The sequence below is a fragment of the Microcaecilia unicolor genome, chromosome 9 (assembly GCF_901765095.1).
Source record: "Microcaecilia unicolor chromosome 9, aMicUni1.1, whole genome shotgun sequence".
Lineage (NCBI taxonomy): Eukaryota > Metazoa > Chordata > Amphibia > Gymnophiona > Siphonopidae > Microcaecilia > Microcaecilia unicolor.
Genome location: NC_044039.1, coordinates 150,490,368 through 150,508,138, shown reverse-complemented (window position 1 = coordinate 150,508,138; position 17,771 = coordinate 150,490,368). Strand labels below are relative to the sequence as shown.

The 17,771-nt window shown below is 43.9% G+C and overlaps 1 protein-coding gene across 1 annotated transcript in view; it reads right to left on the bottom strand.

The window, feature by feature from the left end:
• The window catches only part of PLCB2 (phospholipase C beta 2), a 220,748-nt gene that overhangs the window by 118,756 nt on the left and 84,221 nt on the right, over window positions 1–17,771 (bottom strand). The gene's annotated exons all lie outside the window — the stretch shown is intronic.

Here is a 17,771-nt window from a genome sequence, read left to right as displayed (position 1 = left end):
AAAGAGGGGGCTTTTCTTGCCCCGAAGAGGTCACTAGACCACCAGGGCACCACACTAAAGTAAAGGAGGAGAGGGGAGGATAGGACGCCTGCCTGCCCATCCACTCGTCATCCTGCCCGTCTGTCTGCAAATCCGCCAAGCTACATCACCATGTGGTAACTGATTAGCCCGTGGTTACCACCTAGAAAATAGGTGTTGTTAAGGGCTTATGCACTAATGGCCATGCCCTAATGGGGAAATTAGCACATGGCCATTAATAGACAAAATGGAAAGTAGGACCATTTTACCGCCACACTAAAAGCGGCCTTAGATTGCGGGAAAGCCTGCAATGGGGATAGTGCTGGCCACTTTTAGCACAGTTTAGTAAAAGGGTCCTATAATGTGAAGACTACTGTCTAAAGCGTATTAAGATATTTTTTGTCTAAATATTAATGTCTTTCCTGTGTGGAGGGAGCCTGTGACATCTTGCCCTGCTGACTATTTTAGCAGTTCAAGCCTTCCCTTTCTCTGCTAAAACTGATGTAATTGAATACTGTTCTGGATAGCCAAAGACTGTAATATGGACTCAGTCAAAAATTCCTTCTAGAATATGTCTCCCACCCATTTCATCCTGCTTTCAAGCCCTAGGCTTGATGATATGGCCAAGACTGACTGTGTAGGATTCATTATGCAGACCTGTTTACTTGTGCACATTACTAGCTAGTTAGCTGCTTCTTCCATGACAGGCTTGGTTGTAAATTTATGTTATTTTCCAGTCTGTAGCTGGCAATCTGCTAACGAGTACCCTAAAAACGAGTATAGAGTACACTCAGATTCTGCTTTCTATAAGTGTACAACTTAATATCAAAAAAAGTAGACAGTCAGTTCACTTATGGTTCAGTGTAAGGGGGAGAAAAAGTCTTATACTGTCACCGGGACTTATCTTTGAATTAAAATTCAATGCGAAGAAATGCAAAGTGATGCACTTAGGGAATAGAAACCCTCGGGAGATGTATGTGTTAGGCGGGGAGAATCTGTTAGGTACGGACGGGGAGAGGGATCTTGGGGTGATAGTATCTGAGGATCTGAAGGCGACGAAACAGTGTGACAAGGCGGTGGCCGTAGCTAGAAGGTTGTTAGGCTGTATAGAGAGAGGTGTGACCAGCAGAAGAAAGGAGGTGTTGATGCCCTTGTATAAGTCGTTGGTGAGGCCCCACCTAGAGTATTGTGTTCAGTTTTGGAGGCCGTACCTTGCGAAGGATGTAAAAAGAATTGAAGCGGTGCAAAGAAAAGCTACGAGAATGGTAAGGGATTTGCGTTACAAGACGTATGAGGAGAGACTTGATGACCTGAACATGTATACTCTGGAAGAAAGGAGAAACAGGGGTGATATGATACAGACGTTCAAATATTTGAAAAGTATTAATCCGCAAACGAACCTTTTCCGGAGGTGCGAAGGCAGTAGAACGAGAGGACATGAAATGAGATTGATGGGGGCAGACTCAAGAAAAATGTCAGGAAGTATTTTTTCACGGAGAGAGTAGTGGATGCCTGGAATGCCCTCCCGCGGGAGGTGGTGGAAATGAAAACGGTAACAGAATTCAAACACGCGTGGGATAAACATAAAGGAATCCTATTCAGAAGGAATGGATCCTAAGGAGCTTAGCCGAGATTGGGTGGCAGAGCCAGCCGGTGGTGGGAGGCGAGGATAGTGCTGGGCAGACTTATACGGTCTGTGCCAGAGCCAGTGGTGGGAGGCAGGGCTGGTAGTTGGGAGGCGGGGATAGTGCTGGACAGACTTATACCCTGAAGAGGACAGGTACAAATTAAAGTAGGGTATACACAAAAAGTAGCACATATGAGTTTGTCTTGTTGGGCAGACTGGATGGACCATGCAGGTCTTTTTCTGCCGTCATTTACTATGTTACTATGTTATATCTGTCTTAATCAACACTCAAAATGCGAGTGATACCCCTATGCGACTCATATAATCATCAAGATAAAAAAACCCTCCTACCAAATATTTGACTTTTTATATGATTTAACAACTATATATTTTTTGTTTTTAATTTTATATTTTATATTTTAATTGAGGATCTATTGTGTCACATAGGGGTATCTGTCCATGTTTTCTATGTGTGATTAAGGTGAAGCATGCAGCTAGTGTGTAGTTTCCATGAAGGGAGTGGTAGAGGTCTGGCTTGTTGCATTTTATTAACGGGAGGTGTATTGGTACTCTAGGATCTGGTGCACTAAAAGCAGTGTTGCCATTTCATAGTTTGGGGTTGATATACTATAGTAAGTTTGCTCTGCAGGCTTTCTCTTACTTCACAAAACACCCAGAAGTGGAAGCAGAGTGTTGCTGCTGTTCATGAGGTGACACTATAATCTGAATATTTCTTTTGGTATAGTGCATTGTAAAGGGAAATGTCTTTATTCCTGTGTTATAGAACTGGAGGTTCATGGTTGATGCTGAGATTTTCCCATGCTGTACACAATTCAGACTTCACTCTCATGTAGAAGAATTTGAATTTAGCTTTTAAATAATTATAATTTATTTATTTATTGTATTTGTATCCCGCATTTTCCCACCTATTGGTAGGTTCAATGTGGCTTACATGGAACAATGGGGGCAGTTACAAAGTATCGAGAAAGGTTAACAATTCAAGAGAGATAGTGAGTGTCTGTAGAGCTTTCTCGTGGATGTGTTGGGTCAGGTTAAGCCCTTAGGAAGTTCAGTGGGGTTTGCATGATATGTTGGGAGGTAGTTACAGAGCGGGGGAGTGAGGTTACAGTAAGTCGGATAAGTTAGAGACATTGGTCGGACAGGGTTACAACTCGGGGGGGGGGGGGGGGGGGGAGGAAGTAGGTACATTGTAGAGTCTATACAACAGATCATGAACAGGTTAGAGAATGAGTGAGTCAATGGGCTTGAAATAAGTCCTGGTAGAGCATGTTTAGGAAGTGTTAGGATGGATTGAGTTATGGGATTCGGGAGGTGTATAGGTGTTTGGATACAGTAATGATAGTTATACTGTGTGGCTGAAATTGGCTGGGGGAGGGGCAGACCTTATGCACTGAAGGCCTTGGATGACTTCTTATAGTTCATCTAAAGGTGAGGGGAGGGAGCTGTGATGTGGCTCATGATGCTCAGAAATACTATTTTGGCTTGTCCCCTTCCATACCTTGTTTGCACCCCCATTGCCACCCCAAACACTTCTGTCAAGAGACACCACTGGCACTGAGATGTCCTGGTCAGGACATGTCAAGTTCCACTAGTATTTTAGAACTGGATCTGCTGACGTAGAACCTGTTCTAAAATCCATCCAGGAATGGATATTTATGCAGCAATTATGTGTGCTGGAACCACAAATGTTTAAAATATTGATGGGGTCGGTGTGGCAACATAAACATTCATGTGTTGGAACATTCATATGTGTGTTCTGAAATGCCAACATACATGTGAATGTGGCAGAACATAATTAATTTATTTTATTTATTGGGATTTATTAACTGCATTTAAGAAGAGATTCAGCAGAACATAAACATATGTCAGCCATTTTAGCATAAAGGTTTATATTTTCCAAAGCTGTTACAGAGTCCGATAACCCTTGTTGTTTTCACATTGGGTGGGGGGAGGGAGACATCAACCACAGGGGATTAAGAAAGTGACCTCACTTAATCCCTCCAATGGAGTGTTGTTTAATAGGAGCACTTTTCTGAACCCTAGATGTCCCAAGTAGCAGGTGTAAATCCCAACATCGATCTGTTTGGACACAGATGTGCATTCCCTAGACTCACCCTAGTCCCACCCAAAACATACCCAGATCATGCCCCCTTGACACATGCATGATTTTCACTTTTAGATGTGTATATCCTGGCTTTGTAGAATTGAGATATAGACACTTTTATGCAACATAAACTCTAAATGCCAGTTTTGCACATCTAAAACACATACAGCACTTCTGCAATAAGTATCATAATATAAGCAGTTAGTAAATTGCTTCCAGTAGTGGGCTGACATAATCCCCCTGGGGCAAGTGTTTGGCTCCCGCCATTGAATATCTGGATAAGTGCACTGACCTGGAAGTTAACTGGGCTCCAGCTGATACTTGGCACATAAAGGGAAATGGGACTTGATATACCTACCGCCTTTCTGAGGTTTTTGCAACTATGTTCAAAGCGGTTTACATATATTCAGGTACTTATTTTGTACCAGGGGCAATGGAGGGTTAAGTGACTTGCCCAGAGTCACAAGGAGCTGCACTGCACTAACCATTAGGCTACTCCTCCACTAGCGACATTCCATGTAGAAGCCTGCCCTTGCAGATCAGCAACGCGGCCGTGCAGGACTCATAGAAACAGAAGCCTGCAGGACGTCAGTCTCACAGAAACAGAAGCCTGCGCGGCCGCTTTGCTGATCTGCAAGGGCAGGCTTCTACATGGAATGTTACTAGTGGAATAGCTGAAACCACTTAAAATCTCCAAAATCACAAAATCCTTGGAAGAATCAAACACGCAAATCACAATACCAAAGATTAGAACTGGGTGTGTGCAAACAATTCACAAGCCAACTGTTAAGTTAAAGTTATTATAGGGAGCCCTCGGAAAATACTACTTTACGGCAATTTCACATTATTTGCCTAGTAGCATAGTCTCTCTTCATCGGGTCGTCCCTTGATAAACTATTGGTGAATGCTGTGATTGTTGCAAACACACTGCCGAGAGTGCTCAAAAAATATATATAATGTGTGCTTTAAATATAAAAAATGAAAAAACTTTAACTTAACTTGCATGCCACTGCATGTCTCACGTTGTTGGAGTCCACTTAGGCTTCCCCTAGGGGAAGCCTAAGTGGACTCCAACAACGTGAGACATGCAGTGGCATGCAAGTTAAGTTAAAGTTTTTTCATTTTTTATATTTAAAGCACACATTATATATATTTTTTGAGCACTCTCGGCAGTGTGTTTGCAACAATCACAGCATTCACCAATAGTTTATCAAGGGACGACCCGATGAAGAGAGACTATGCTACTAGGCAAATAATGTGAAATTGCCGTAAAGTAGTATTTTCCGAGGGCTCCCTATAATAACTTTAACTTAACAGTTGGCTTGTGAATTGTTTGCACACACCCAGTTCTAATCTTTGGTATTGTGATTTACTAGTGGAATAGCAACATTCCATGTAGAATCTCAAATAGGGAAAGGGAAATGGGACTTGATATACCGCCTTTCTGATGTTTTTGCAACTACATTCAAAGCAGTTTACATATATTCAGGTACTTATTTTGTACCAGGGGCAATAGAGGGTTAAGTGTGTTGCCCAGAGTCACAAGGAGCTGCAGTGGGAATTGAACCCAGTCCCCCAGGATCAAAGTCCACTGCACTAACCACTAGGCTACTCCTCCACTCCTTTTACTAAAGGTCCTAACTTGGGGCGTACTGCATGCTAAAAAGGCACTACCTTGGGACGTGCTGAGGCTTCCTGCTGTAGTTTCCTGTTCACCATACGCTAATCCTGCACTGGAAAATATTTTTTATTTTCCAGCAAGGGAGGCATGTCCATGAACGGAGAGTAGGCATGACTGTACTAAATGGATACTGTGGGAACATACCACATGCTACCTGGTTAGCACAGGAGTAGTGCGGGAGACCTTACTGCCTCCTAAATAGGTGGCAGTAAGGGTTCCTATGGTAATAGCCACAAAAAAAAAAAGGAGAACCACTACAAAAAATGAACACACCAAAAAATGCAAATAGTGAATCAATGATGCTTCAAATCTACTCCAGGATGTAAAATATAAAGTATAAAGTGATCATACAACCACACAGTTCTTATAATATCTCTTCAGTGTCCTTCTACTTAATTACTTTTTTAGTTTTCTTTCTTTTTTATATTTCATAAGAAAGGATGAAAAAGATCTCAGTTGACTGTGACTGTCTTACCTAAACAAAAAAGCAGGCAGACCTGCAGTCAGGTAGACACCTATGATTCATAAACAGCTCACAGTTCTCTATCATTGGTCTTTAAAAAACTTCCATAATTTTTTATCTCAAAATGTAAACATAAATTGTTCTTGAGTCTTTTCAACAAGAATGAGTACATACTGTGCGTATAAGAAATCACTTAACTTCAAAGCAGGAGTGGTCCCAACAGGGACCCATTTCACCTTTTAGGCTTCCTTAGTCAGGCAAGAGGTAATGGCAGGCGGATACAATCCTAAATTGCTGGCAGTGAGCTTATTCCCCTGAGGAAGCCTATATGGTGAAACAGGTCCCCGTTGGGACCGCTCCTGTTTTGAAACTAAGTGATTTCTTATACGCACAGTATATATTCATTCTTGTTGAAAAGACTCAAGAACAATTTATGTTTATATTTTGAGATAAAAAATTATGGAGGTTTTTTTTTAAGAGCAATGATAGAGAACTGTGAGTTGTTATGAATCATAAGTGTCTACCTGACTGCAGGCCTGCCTGCTTTTTTGGTTAGGTAAGACAGTCACAGCCAACTAAGGTCTTTTTCCTCTTTTTTTAAAAGAAATGTAAAAAAGACCCTCCCCAAAAAAACCTAAAAAAGCAGCAGGACACTAAAGAGATGTTATAAGAACTGTGTGGTTGTATGATCACTTTATATTTTATATCCTGGTGTACGCGCTAATGGGGAAATGAGTGTCTGTCCATTATAAAAAAGTATGGTATAGCGGCCATTTTGCTGCCACGCAAAAAGTGGCCACAGCAAGTGCTGACATCAGCACTAGCTACTTTTTAGCGCAGCTTTGTAAAAGGACCCCAAAGTTACAACAGCATTTTTGCTGCTCTAACTTTATGAAGTTACTTAGCCGGTTAGCAGACTTAATATCACCACTAACTGCTGGATTATATGTATCACGTCTAGCATTCCGCTCCTAAATCTAAGTGTATTCCATAACAATGCACGTAACTTAAGTCGCCTAACAAGCCAATCAGCGTTTTTTAACAGCACTTAAGCAATAATGAGCACTAATTGGCAATAATTAGAATTTACACGCATAACTAGCTAAGCGTATGCTGTAATTCACTGCTACATACCTCTTATTGGAAAAGCAGAAGAAACCAAACTCCTATAGATCCCTACATAGAAATTACACACTAGCAGAATACCTCACCTCTGTCATGCAAAAAAAACACAGACGTTGACCACAAATTAGATGTGACAGTATTTCAAAATAAAAGTTTATGGGGATATTATAACAGAAAGAAGAGATTTAATGGGAGAAATTCCACAGTTTATTAAACATGTTCTTCTTCAATAACCATGACTGGCAGTGAGAAGAGATGAAAAGTCTATTAACCCATGGCTATTACATTTCTATGCTTTCTTTTTCCAAAGAAATTTTTTTTCTTGTTCCCTAAGCCAGTGGTTCCCAAACCTGGTATTGAAGGCACCCAGCCAGTCAAATGTTTGAGATATCCACAATGAATATTCATGAGAGAGATTTGCATGCACTGCCTCTCTCATGAATATTTATTGTGGATATCCTGAAAACCTGACTGGCTGGGGTGCCTCCAGGATGTGGTTTGGAAACCACTGCCCTAAGCACTTCCTCCTTTCCATTCCTCTCCTTCTCCTAGTAAGGAAAAGAACTGAAAGTTAACAACATCCCCACACTCCCACAGTGGGAATCCCCAAAACAAACAGGCCAAAAGTGAAAGAGCCAGTTAGAATGAGAGAGTTAGGGGATTTTGTGACACATTATGGCACTAAGCATTTAACACCTGGTATGAGGTATGTACAGGGCTGGCCCTTCCATTAGGCAGGCAAAGCCTAGACAGCGATAATTTTGGGGGGGCAGCAGCAGGGGCTTCACTATGCATGGCTCTTAGGGCTTTACACTCAAGGCTCTGTTGGCCAATACTCTGAATCCCAGTCAATAAATGAAAGCCCTCTGCTTCCTGCTATGGCCCCACCTCTCCCAGGTGTCATGTAGGAACAGAAGGGAAGAGGTGAGTACTGTGTGCAATTCTGGTCACTACATCTAAAAAAAAGATACAGTAGAATTTAAAAAGGCACAGGTAAGGGCAACCGAAATGATTAAGGCACTGGTTCCCAAACCTGGTTCATGAGGCACTCTAGCCAGTCAGGTTTTCAGGATATTCATAATGAGAGAGATTTGCATGCACTGCTTCCACTGCATGCAAATCTCTCTCATGAATATTCATTATGGATATCCTGAAAACCTGACTGGGGTGCCTCAAGGACAAGTTTGGGAACCACTGGATTAAGGTGATGGAACAACTCTCTTATGAGGAAAGGCTTAAGACTGTGATTCCCAAACCTGATTTTGAAGGCACCCCAGTCAGATTTTTGGGATATCCACAATGAATATTCATGAGAGAGATTTGCATGCAGTGGAGGCATGAGGTGTCTAGGTGGGTTTTGCCAGCCTGCCCGTTTGTCCAAGTTTGCGGGCGAGCAGGCAAGCTGGCTTGCAGACAGGTAGGCCTCAGGGTGTCCTGTCCTCCCCTCCCCTCCTGTACCTTATCGTCATGCCCTGGTGGTCTAGTGAGGTTTCCCAATTCATTTCTGGCGTGGCCCTTGCCAGTCAGGTTTTCAGGATATCCACAATGAATATGCATGAAAGACATTTGCATACAATGGAGGCAGTGTATGCAAATCAATCTCAGCATATTCATTGTAGATATCATGAAAATCTGAGTGGTAAGAGGGTACTCCAGGATCGTCTTGGGAAACACTGGTTTAGTGGTCTCTTTGGGGCAGGAAAGAGCCCCCTCTTTCCTGCTCGGTGCAGCCGCAGACGTCTCGCGAGGCCACCGCTTAAACTCTCGGCAGCCATTTTGAAGCAGCATAAGGAGCGAGAGGTCTGAGCAGCACCAGGCAGGTATTCCTGCCCCCCCTCTTTCCTGCCCTGAAGAGGCTAGACCACCAGGGCATGATGATAAGGTACAGGAGGGGATGTGAATGGAATCATGTGGGTGGGTGGAGGGAGGCTGGAAAAAAGATTGGGGAGGGGACATATATGTTGGGAGAAGGAGGGAATCTGACTTTCTTGGGGGGGGTGGTGTCAAGGTGACACTGCGGTGCAGGGGTGTGGTGGGGTGGGGGTATGATAGTTCAGTTCTGTTTCCCCCTCGCTCTCCCTGTTTATATTTATTCATTACTTGCTAGACCACCTTTCGTAGTCCAAACATGAAAGCAGTTTACAAATCTACAGAAACAGAAAAGAACTCTAGTCACAAATAGGACAGATAAAGCACAGCCAGAACCAGGACATCCCAGACCCAACATTCCATTGAAAGTGGAGTCAAAATATAGATCTTTAGTACTGTCTTGGACTTTTAAAAGACTACCATCTCAACTTTAGGAAATTACTCAAGACCAGCCTGTTCTGGAAGGCCCACCCCCATGATCCAATATAAAACTTAAAGTCCTGCAAAACAGCATAAATGGACCATTTTGGACTCTCTTGCCTTTACCCACTTTCCCTTCACACCCTATTCTTTCATTCCTTGCTGACTACTACAATCTATTACATTTATATAACTACCGGATTGGCGATAGCCTTTTCGGTTTATTGTTAGCCATATTGAACCTGCAACCATGTGGGAAAATTGTGGGGTATAAATGTGATAAATAAATATTCACTACGCATCAACGACAGCAATAAGTTCCACAGTGACAGGGCCAAATGGAAAACTGTAGTAGAGTGAGCTGAATCCAAATGGGAAAGGGAGACTGGTTGTATAAGACTAAACTCTAAAAACAGCGCCCAAAAAATCAGTGCAAAAAATAGCACTGTTATTCTATAAACAGCGTTTAAACTTAGGTGCCATTTATAGAATAGTGCTTAGCACCAGGAACTGTGGCTACATTTAAAGAAACCTTGCTGTAAATCCCTGTGCCTAGATTAGGCACAGATCCACTTTATTCTACAACAATGTGCATAAATTAAAAGGACGGCCCCGATCTGCCCATGATCCCCTCCAATGGTTGTGCCTCCTTTTTGGACCTGCACGTAAAATTTGTGCACAGATCACGCACCTAAATTTAACATGCATAAATTTGAATTAAATCCAATCAGCACCAATAATTGCTTGTTAAAATCTCAATTATCTGCACTAATTAGCTCATAAGTACATAAGTATTGCTATACTGGGACAGACTGAAGGTCCGTCAAGCCCAGCAGCCAATCCAGGTCACAAGTACCTGACAAGATCCCAAAACAGTACAATACATTTTATGCTGCTTATCCTAGAAATAAGCAGTAAATTTTCCCCAAGTCATTTTAATAATGGCTTACAGATATTGAGCACATGGGGATGAGTGAGAGCAGGGACTTAGATGGAGACACAGGTTGAGTGAGAGGACAGAAAAAGACAGACTTTAAGACTTACTGGTTATTGGGAGTGTAAGGGGTGACTCGGAGCTTGGGTGGAAATGTGAGTGATTACCCAAAACTGAATGGGGTGGGACAGTAGGTGCAGATCTGGGCTTTGAATGAACCCACTCAAGGCCATTCACTTTCTTCTTGATGAGCAGCTTTGAATCTTCTCCCCAGTCCCAGGTCTATGACAGACTAGAAAAAGTTTTTCTTTAGGATTTACCTCTACTTTGCATCTTCCATTGTTAACTGTTCTCCTGCATCCCCACTAGATTCTTCATCCATGAGTGATGTGCTATGTTTGTTTTATGCCACATATATCAATTATCACAGACCAGGAAGTTCTACTTTGGTTTCATCAGACCACATGTGTGCAGTGTCCTCTAAGTATTTATTTATTTTGCAAATTCTAGGCAACACATCATATAACCTTTCTTCAGCAGTGGTTTATTTCTTGCAACTCTCCAATACAGTGCATGTTTGTGCTGCAATCTTGAAACTGTTGAAGAGTCAACATTTTTCCCAGTCTAAAGTAATCTTAGGCCTTATAGTACTATTTCTTAGTAGTTTCCTTAACCCACAGCTACTGAGTTTGGAGGTATAGCCTGACTGAGGCAGTGTCTACAGTGATGGAACTGACAGCCCCCAAGGGATATCCAAATACACTGAAATTTTCTTATAGCTTTTGCCTAATCTGCACATTTTGATTCTTTTATCCCATGTTTGACCTTTGCTTCAAATTCATTCATACAACAAAAACTGCTAGATTCTTCACCCATGAGTACTATGAGCCTTGTTCAGGCAAATTTTGAAAACAGAGATGCTTATTTTAGAAGTGCTATTCATGTTTTAAACATCCATAAACTGACATTTAGATGTCCATAGTGAATGAACATCTAAATCCCAATTTAGAAAGCTGGGATATCCTATATAATAATTCTCACCTCCAACATTCTGTCGCTGCCTGGGACCCTGGCTTCCACTGTGGTCTGCTAGGTGCTGTAGATCAAGATGACGTCAGGAATCCCACGGATTGGCTGCGCCTCGGGTGAAGTCACCAGCCCGACGAACAGCAACACAACACGACCCAGCCAGCAGCAAACAGCGACCCAGGCAGGGGGACGAGTAGGCAAACATGCCTAGGAATCGTTCGACATTGGCTGCCAACCTCCCTACCCACCCGCGCACAATAACCGCCGTCAAATAACCGCCGACACCCTCCCTCTCCTCTCCAAGTCCAGATTCGGACTGTCGGAGAAGACGAAGAGGGAGGACGGCGACCGAGCGGCTGCGGCGACTGTACAATGTGAAGAGGCGGATGAGGGCTCAGGGCAGTGGGTCCGAATCCAGCGCAACCGTCATCCTCGTTCACTCAACACAAAGCATGCAAACCTATGAAATGCTGCAGGACGTTTCATACACGGGAGTGGAAGTGAGCAAAGCAGGGGCTTAGCCAGACCTCGCCAGGAGCGGGGCCACAACCCTAGGTGGGGGGGCACTGTTTAGCCCCCCTCCCGCTGCCGCCCCCCCCAGCCGACGCCACATTGCACCCCCTCCTGCTGACACCCCCCTGACGATCCCCTTGAACCCCTCCCCCGCCGTCGCCGCCTGCCCCGCCAGCCAAGAATCTAGTTCTTCGGCGCCGGAGTAGCACCTTCATTCAATGCAGTTCCTGGCGTGATCAGCTGTTTCTGACGCTGTACTCAGAAGCGAACGGTGCAGGCAGCGATTGGCTGGCAGCATCGTAGCTTCCCTCTGCAAGTCCCGCCTACAACTTCCTGTTTACACATAGGCGGGACTTGCAGAGGGAAGCTACGACGCTGCCAGCCAATCGCTGCCTGCACCGTTCGCTTCTGAGTCTGACGCTGGCTGGCAGGCAGTGAAGGAGGACGGCTGGGGGACGAAGAATCGCTGGATATGGGAGAGACGAGGGCAGGGGAGAGACGGAGAATCGCTGCACATCGATGGGAGGGCAGAGGAGAGCCAGAGAATCACTGGAAATCATGGGAGGGAAGGGCAGGGGAGAGAGAATTGCTGGACATGGGATGGGAGGGAAGGGCAAGGGAGAGAGAATTGCTGGACATGGGAGGGAAGGGCAGGGGAGAGATAATTGCTGGACATGGGAGGGAAGGGCAGGGGAGAGAGAATTGCTGGACGTGGGATGGGAGGGAAGGGCAGGGGAGAGAGAATTGCTGGACATCGATGGGAGGGCAGGGGAGAGAGGAGGGCAGGGAAGAGAGAATTGCTGGACATCAATGGGATGGGAGTCATCTCTATGCTGATGACTCCCAAATCTACCTTTCTACCCCTGATATCTCACCTTGCATCCAAACCAAAGTTTCAGCGTGCTTGTCTGACATTGCTATCTGGATGTCTCAACGCCACCTGAAATTAAACATGACCAAAACCGAACTTCTCATTTTCCCCCCCCCCAAACCCACCTCCCTACTCCCCCCGTTTTCTATTTCTGTTGATGGCTCTCTCATTCTCCCTGTCTCCTCGGCTCGAAACCTTGGGGTCATCTTTGACTCTTCTCTCTCCTTCTCTGCTCACATCCAGCAGACTGCCAAGACCTGTCGTTTCTTTCTTTACAACATCCGTAAAATCCACCCCTTTCTTTCCGAGCACTCTACCAAAACCCTCATCCACACCCTTGTCACCTCTCGTTTAGACTACTGCAATCTGCTTCTTGCTGGCCTCCCACTTAGCCACCTCTCCCCTCTCCAATCGGTTCAAAACTCTGCTGCCCGTCTCGTCTTCCGCCAGGGTCGCTTTACTCATACTACCCCTCTTCTCAAGTCGCTTCACTGGCTCCCTATCCGTTTTCGCATCCTGTTCAAACTTCTTCTACTAACCTATAAATGTACTCACTCTGCTGCTCCCCAGTATCTCTCCACACTCGTCCTTCCCTACACCCCTTCCCGTGCACTCCGCTCCATGGATAAATCCTTCTTATCTGTTCCCTTCTCCACTACTGCCAACTCCAGACTTCGCGCCTTCTGTCTCGCTGCACCCTACGCCTGGAATAAACTTCCTGAGCCCCTACGTCTTGCCCCTTCCTTGGCCACCTTTAAATCTAGACTGAAAGCCCACCTCTTTAACATTGCTTTTGACTCGTAACCACTTGTAACTACCTGCCTCCACCTACCCTCCTCCTTCCTGTACACAATAATTGATTTGATTTGCTTACTTTATTTTTTGTCTATTAGATTGTAAGGTCTTTGAGCATGGACTGTCTTTCTTCTATGTTTGTGCAGCGCTGCGTATGCCTTGTAGCGCTATAGAAATGCTAAATAGTAGTAGTAGTAGTAGGATGGGAGGGAAGGGCAGGGGAGAGAGAATTGTTGGACATTGATGGGAGGGCAGGGATGAGATAATTGCTGGACATGGAGGGGAGAGAGGAGAATCGCTGGACAGGGAGGGGAGGACAGGGAAGAGAGAATTGCTGGACATGGATGAGAGGGGAGAGAGGAGAAATGCTAGAAATGGATGGAGAGGAGAGCAGGAGATAGAGGAGAATTGCTGGACATGGATGGATGGAGGAGTTGGCTAGGAGAGAGGAGAAATGCTGACTTGGATGGAGGAGAGGGGAGAGAGAATTATTGCTTTATATGGATACAGAGGAGGGAAGAGCGATGAGAAATGCTGGACATGAATGGAGGGGAGGAGAGAGGAGAAGTACTGGACATGAATGGAGGGGAGGAAAGAAAAAAAGAAGATGCACATGGATGGAGATGAGGGAAAAGGATGAGGAGAAAAACTGCACATGGATGGAGAAAATAGGCAAAAGCTGGATCCACGTTATACTTCCTCCAGTCAATTACATGGAGGAGGACCCAGCTTTTACTTATGGATGCAGGACAACAAAAGAAGAAGAAAGGAGGAAAGTAAAGAAATAAATGGAAAGGAAGCCCTGGAAACGGAGTTAAGAGAACAGATAGAGAGCAGCAGAATCAGAGACTGGGACCAATATGGATAGAAAAACAAAGTCACCAGACAACAAAGGTAGAAAAAATCATTTTATTTTCATTTTAGTGTTTGGAATTTGTCTTATTTTGCATTGGGTATACTGGAGCTGTAACAGCTTACAGAAATTATTTATAATGAAAAAAAAATCACATTATTTTTTCTCCTATACTAGTATAATATTTTCAATGATGTCTGTTTATATGCGCCATGGCTGGTATAAGGGGTGTGGCTAATGTGGGTGTGGTTATAATAGGGGCGGTGCCTTATGTGGTGACCCCGCCCATAATGAGTACCAGCACCTTTTTTTCTACAAAAAAAGCACTGGGAATTGCTCACCAGTAGAGACCGTTTTCATCAGCATTGAAAATGTCACGAGGTACAAACTCGTTCAAGATGGTAGGAAGAACTGAAACAACCCAATTTTCAGCACCAAAGTCATCAGCGTCTTGTTTTTCACCATGCTGTTTCTTGAATTTTATGTTGTTCCTCTCCTTCCATCTTTCCAACCATCCAACAGTGGCTTTGAATTCAGTTATTTATTTAGATTCTGCTCACACCTTTTTCAGTAGTAGCTCAAGGTGAGTTACATTTAGGTACTATGGACATCTCTGTCCCAGGAGGGCTCACAATCTTAAGTTTGTACCTGAGGCAATGGAGGGTTAAGTGACTTGCCCAAGATCACAAGGAGCAGCAGCGGGATTTGAACTGGCCACCTCTGGATTGCAAGACCGGTGCTCTAACCACTAGACCACTCCTCTACAAGACTTTCTGCTAGCTGATTAGCTTTCTCCATAAGCAGTGGACCACTGATAGGAAACTTTCTGCTCCTGACTTGAGAAAACCACCGAAGAAGAGCATCTTCTACATCCTCAGCTTTTCCCGCCCGTTTTCGTTTCCTTTGTGGATTTGTATTGTTTTGCCAGTCTTCCAGAAGCTGATCTTTCTGCTTAAAGATACGTGAAATTTGACTGGGATTGACACCACATTCTTTAGCAATAGATGCTTGACTTTGCTTGTTTTCTAATTTTTTAAGAACTTCTATTTGTTCAGCCAGTGTTATACAGTTGCGCGATGATGACGACGACTCCAGTGTACACTCTAAGACCTTTTTTTTTGCTTATTCTGCCTGTGGCAGTTAACCAACGAGATTTCAAATTTACCGCCCCTTTGTCACATGCCAATCGGCTTCCATATTCTGTGTGTGCGCTTATGTGGAATCTTTCTTGCAGAGGAGCGGTCTTAAACCATGCATATAAGCGAATCTTGCACTTATCAGTGGTGTGCTAAACTGAAGTTTGTCCCCATAGAAACTGATGGTGCCAAAAACGGGACCGAAGTATGGCATGCAGTTAAACAGAGCATGCGCTTATCCGACGTGCACTTAAATGGAGTGCACTGTATATCCCATTTTACAAGGGGTATGAACATCTATGTCCAAAAAGATAGACTTCAGGATTTAAACTTGCTACCCAGGATGTCTTAAATGTCAGAAAAGTGCTCCATTGGAAGGATTAAGGGAGGTCACCTTAATCCTCTTGTAGTTGATGTACCCTCTGAAAGCGAAACAGGTAAGGGATAATGGGCTTTGTGACAGCTTCTGGAAATATAGACCAGTAGTAAGGTTACATAGCTTTTGTCAAACCTAACTTGCATATTTTGACAGGTGGCAACACCCATTTCTGGTTGCATCAATCAATCCATGTTGAGGATCTGCCCTAGTCATGACCCTCCCACCCACTTCTGGCCTCCCTGCCCCTTTTGATGTTGTCACTGGAAGTGATATCATGACTCCTTCCAGAACCTCATCCCTATTGATGACATTCACCAGAAGTGATGTCATAATCCTCTCCTAGCTATGTCCCTTGCCCAAGATGGCAGCTCCCATAGTATCCCACATGACAGGAAGTGATGTCACAAACCCAAGATGTTAGCCCCCTATAGTAGATCACGTGATAGGAAGTGACATTTGCCATCAGAGATCCCAAGGTGTTTGGGCTAAGGTTTCAATTGGTGATGCAATATAATGACTTTATGCCAACAGTGTGCTACAAGTGGGAGCAAATATAATCATAGGCCAGAAAAAAATCCACCATATCAAAACATCAGTCAAATGCTCTTCATAAAATGTATCTAAAGAGCTCAAAAACATGTGGGGAAATTAAGCCATCAACAAGGTCTTTAATTTGTGCTGAAACCCTGCATATTATGAAATATTGCCTCCAAACTAAAACAAAAAAAACTTATCTTTTTCAAAGTTGTGTATAAACTGTCCATGAGTTCAAACTATGCCACTAAGACATTGGCCATGATTCACTATCATGCTGGGGAAGATAAGTGGCTGCCAGACTCCAACTTGAACATGCCATATTGAAAAAAAGTTCAACACTCAAACTTAGGTCTCAAAATGGTGCCATAAGGGTGTTCTTTCTGAGCTGAATTTGCCTTTGATTTTCTATATTGATATTCAGCTGTTCCTGTCACGTGTTTGTTTTCTATCCCTTCAGTACCTCAGGTCGCCACATCCTTGTGCCTGGATAGCTTATTGAGCAACATTTCTACATTTTGCCTATGATGTGCACTGATTCCTTTAAACACCTCTTGAAGAACGGGTCTAAAGGTCTGAAGTTATCTAGCGGTAACTCTGTATTTATCACCTTGTTTGGGTAGACACAAGTTTCTTTTGCCTTTTTTCCATTTTGCCCTGTCTAGTAAGTGCTGCAACATGGCAGAATAACGTTTAACCAGAACTTTGAACAATACTGTTCATTTCTTCATCAAGCCTTTGAACAGCCTCTGTTCTAATATTTTCTTGTAGCCCGAGAGAACTTCTGAAATGATCGAATTGCCAGCTAGAAACCAAGTTCACCTCTTCAGCGTACTGAATTGCCGAAAAGACTTGTAATCAGTGGCAAGACAAAATTAAACAGGGGTCCGATAAAACCCCCTGCCACGATTGTGACTGCATTCCATGCCTACACTCACCTTGCCCCCGGGTGACCGGGTCCTGTGGTTGCTGTAAACTGTTTTTTCCTGTTTCCCAGACATCTTCCAGATTCAATTCCGGTCCTGATATTCCAGCTTTCCAGACTTGCCCTGGTGTTTCTGCTGCCAAGCCTCACCTGTGACCTCATCTGTAATTGCCTTTATTAAGCTCCTGAGAACTGTCAGACTTGCCTTTGCAACAGAGGTCTTCAGATATGCTTTCATCTGTGAGTGCTTGTTGCAGTTCTAGCTCTGCTAGTTCTTGTCCTGTGTGTCTTTAGCATCAGTTCCTTACTGTTTGTATCTGCCTTGTTTGTCTTCAGTCCTAGCTTCCTTTCTGGTTGTAGCTGCCCCGTGTGTCTTTAGCTTCAGTCCCTTACTGTTTGTATCTACCTAGTTTGTCTTCAGTTCTATCTTTCTTCCTGGTTGCAGCTGCCCTGCGTGTCTTGTTTCAGTTCCTT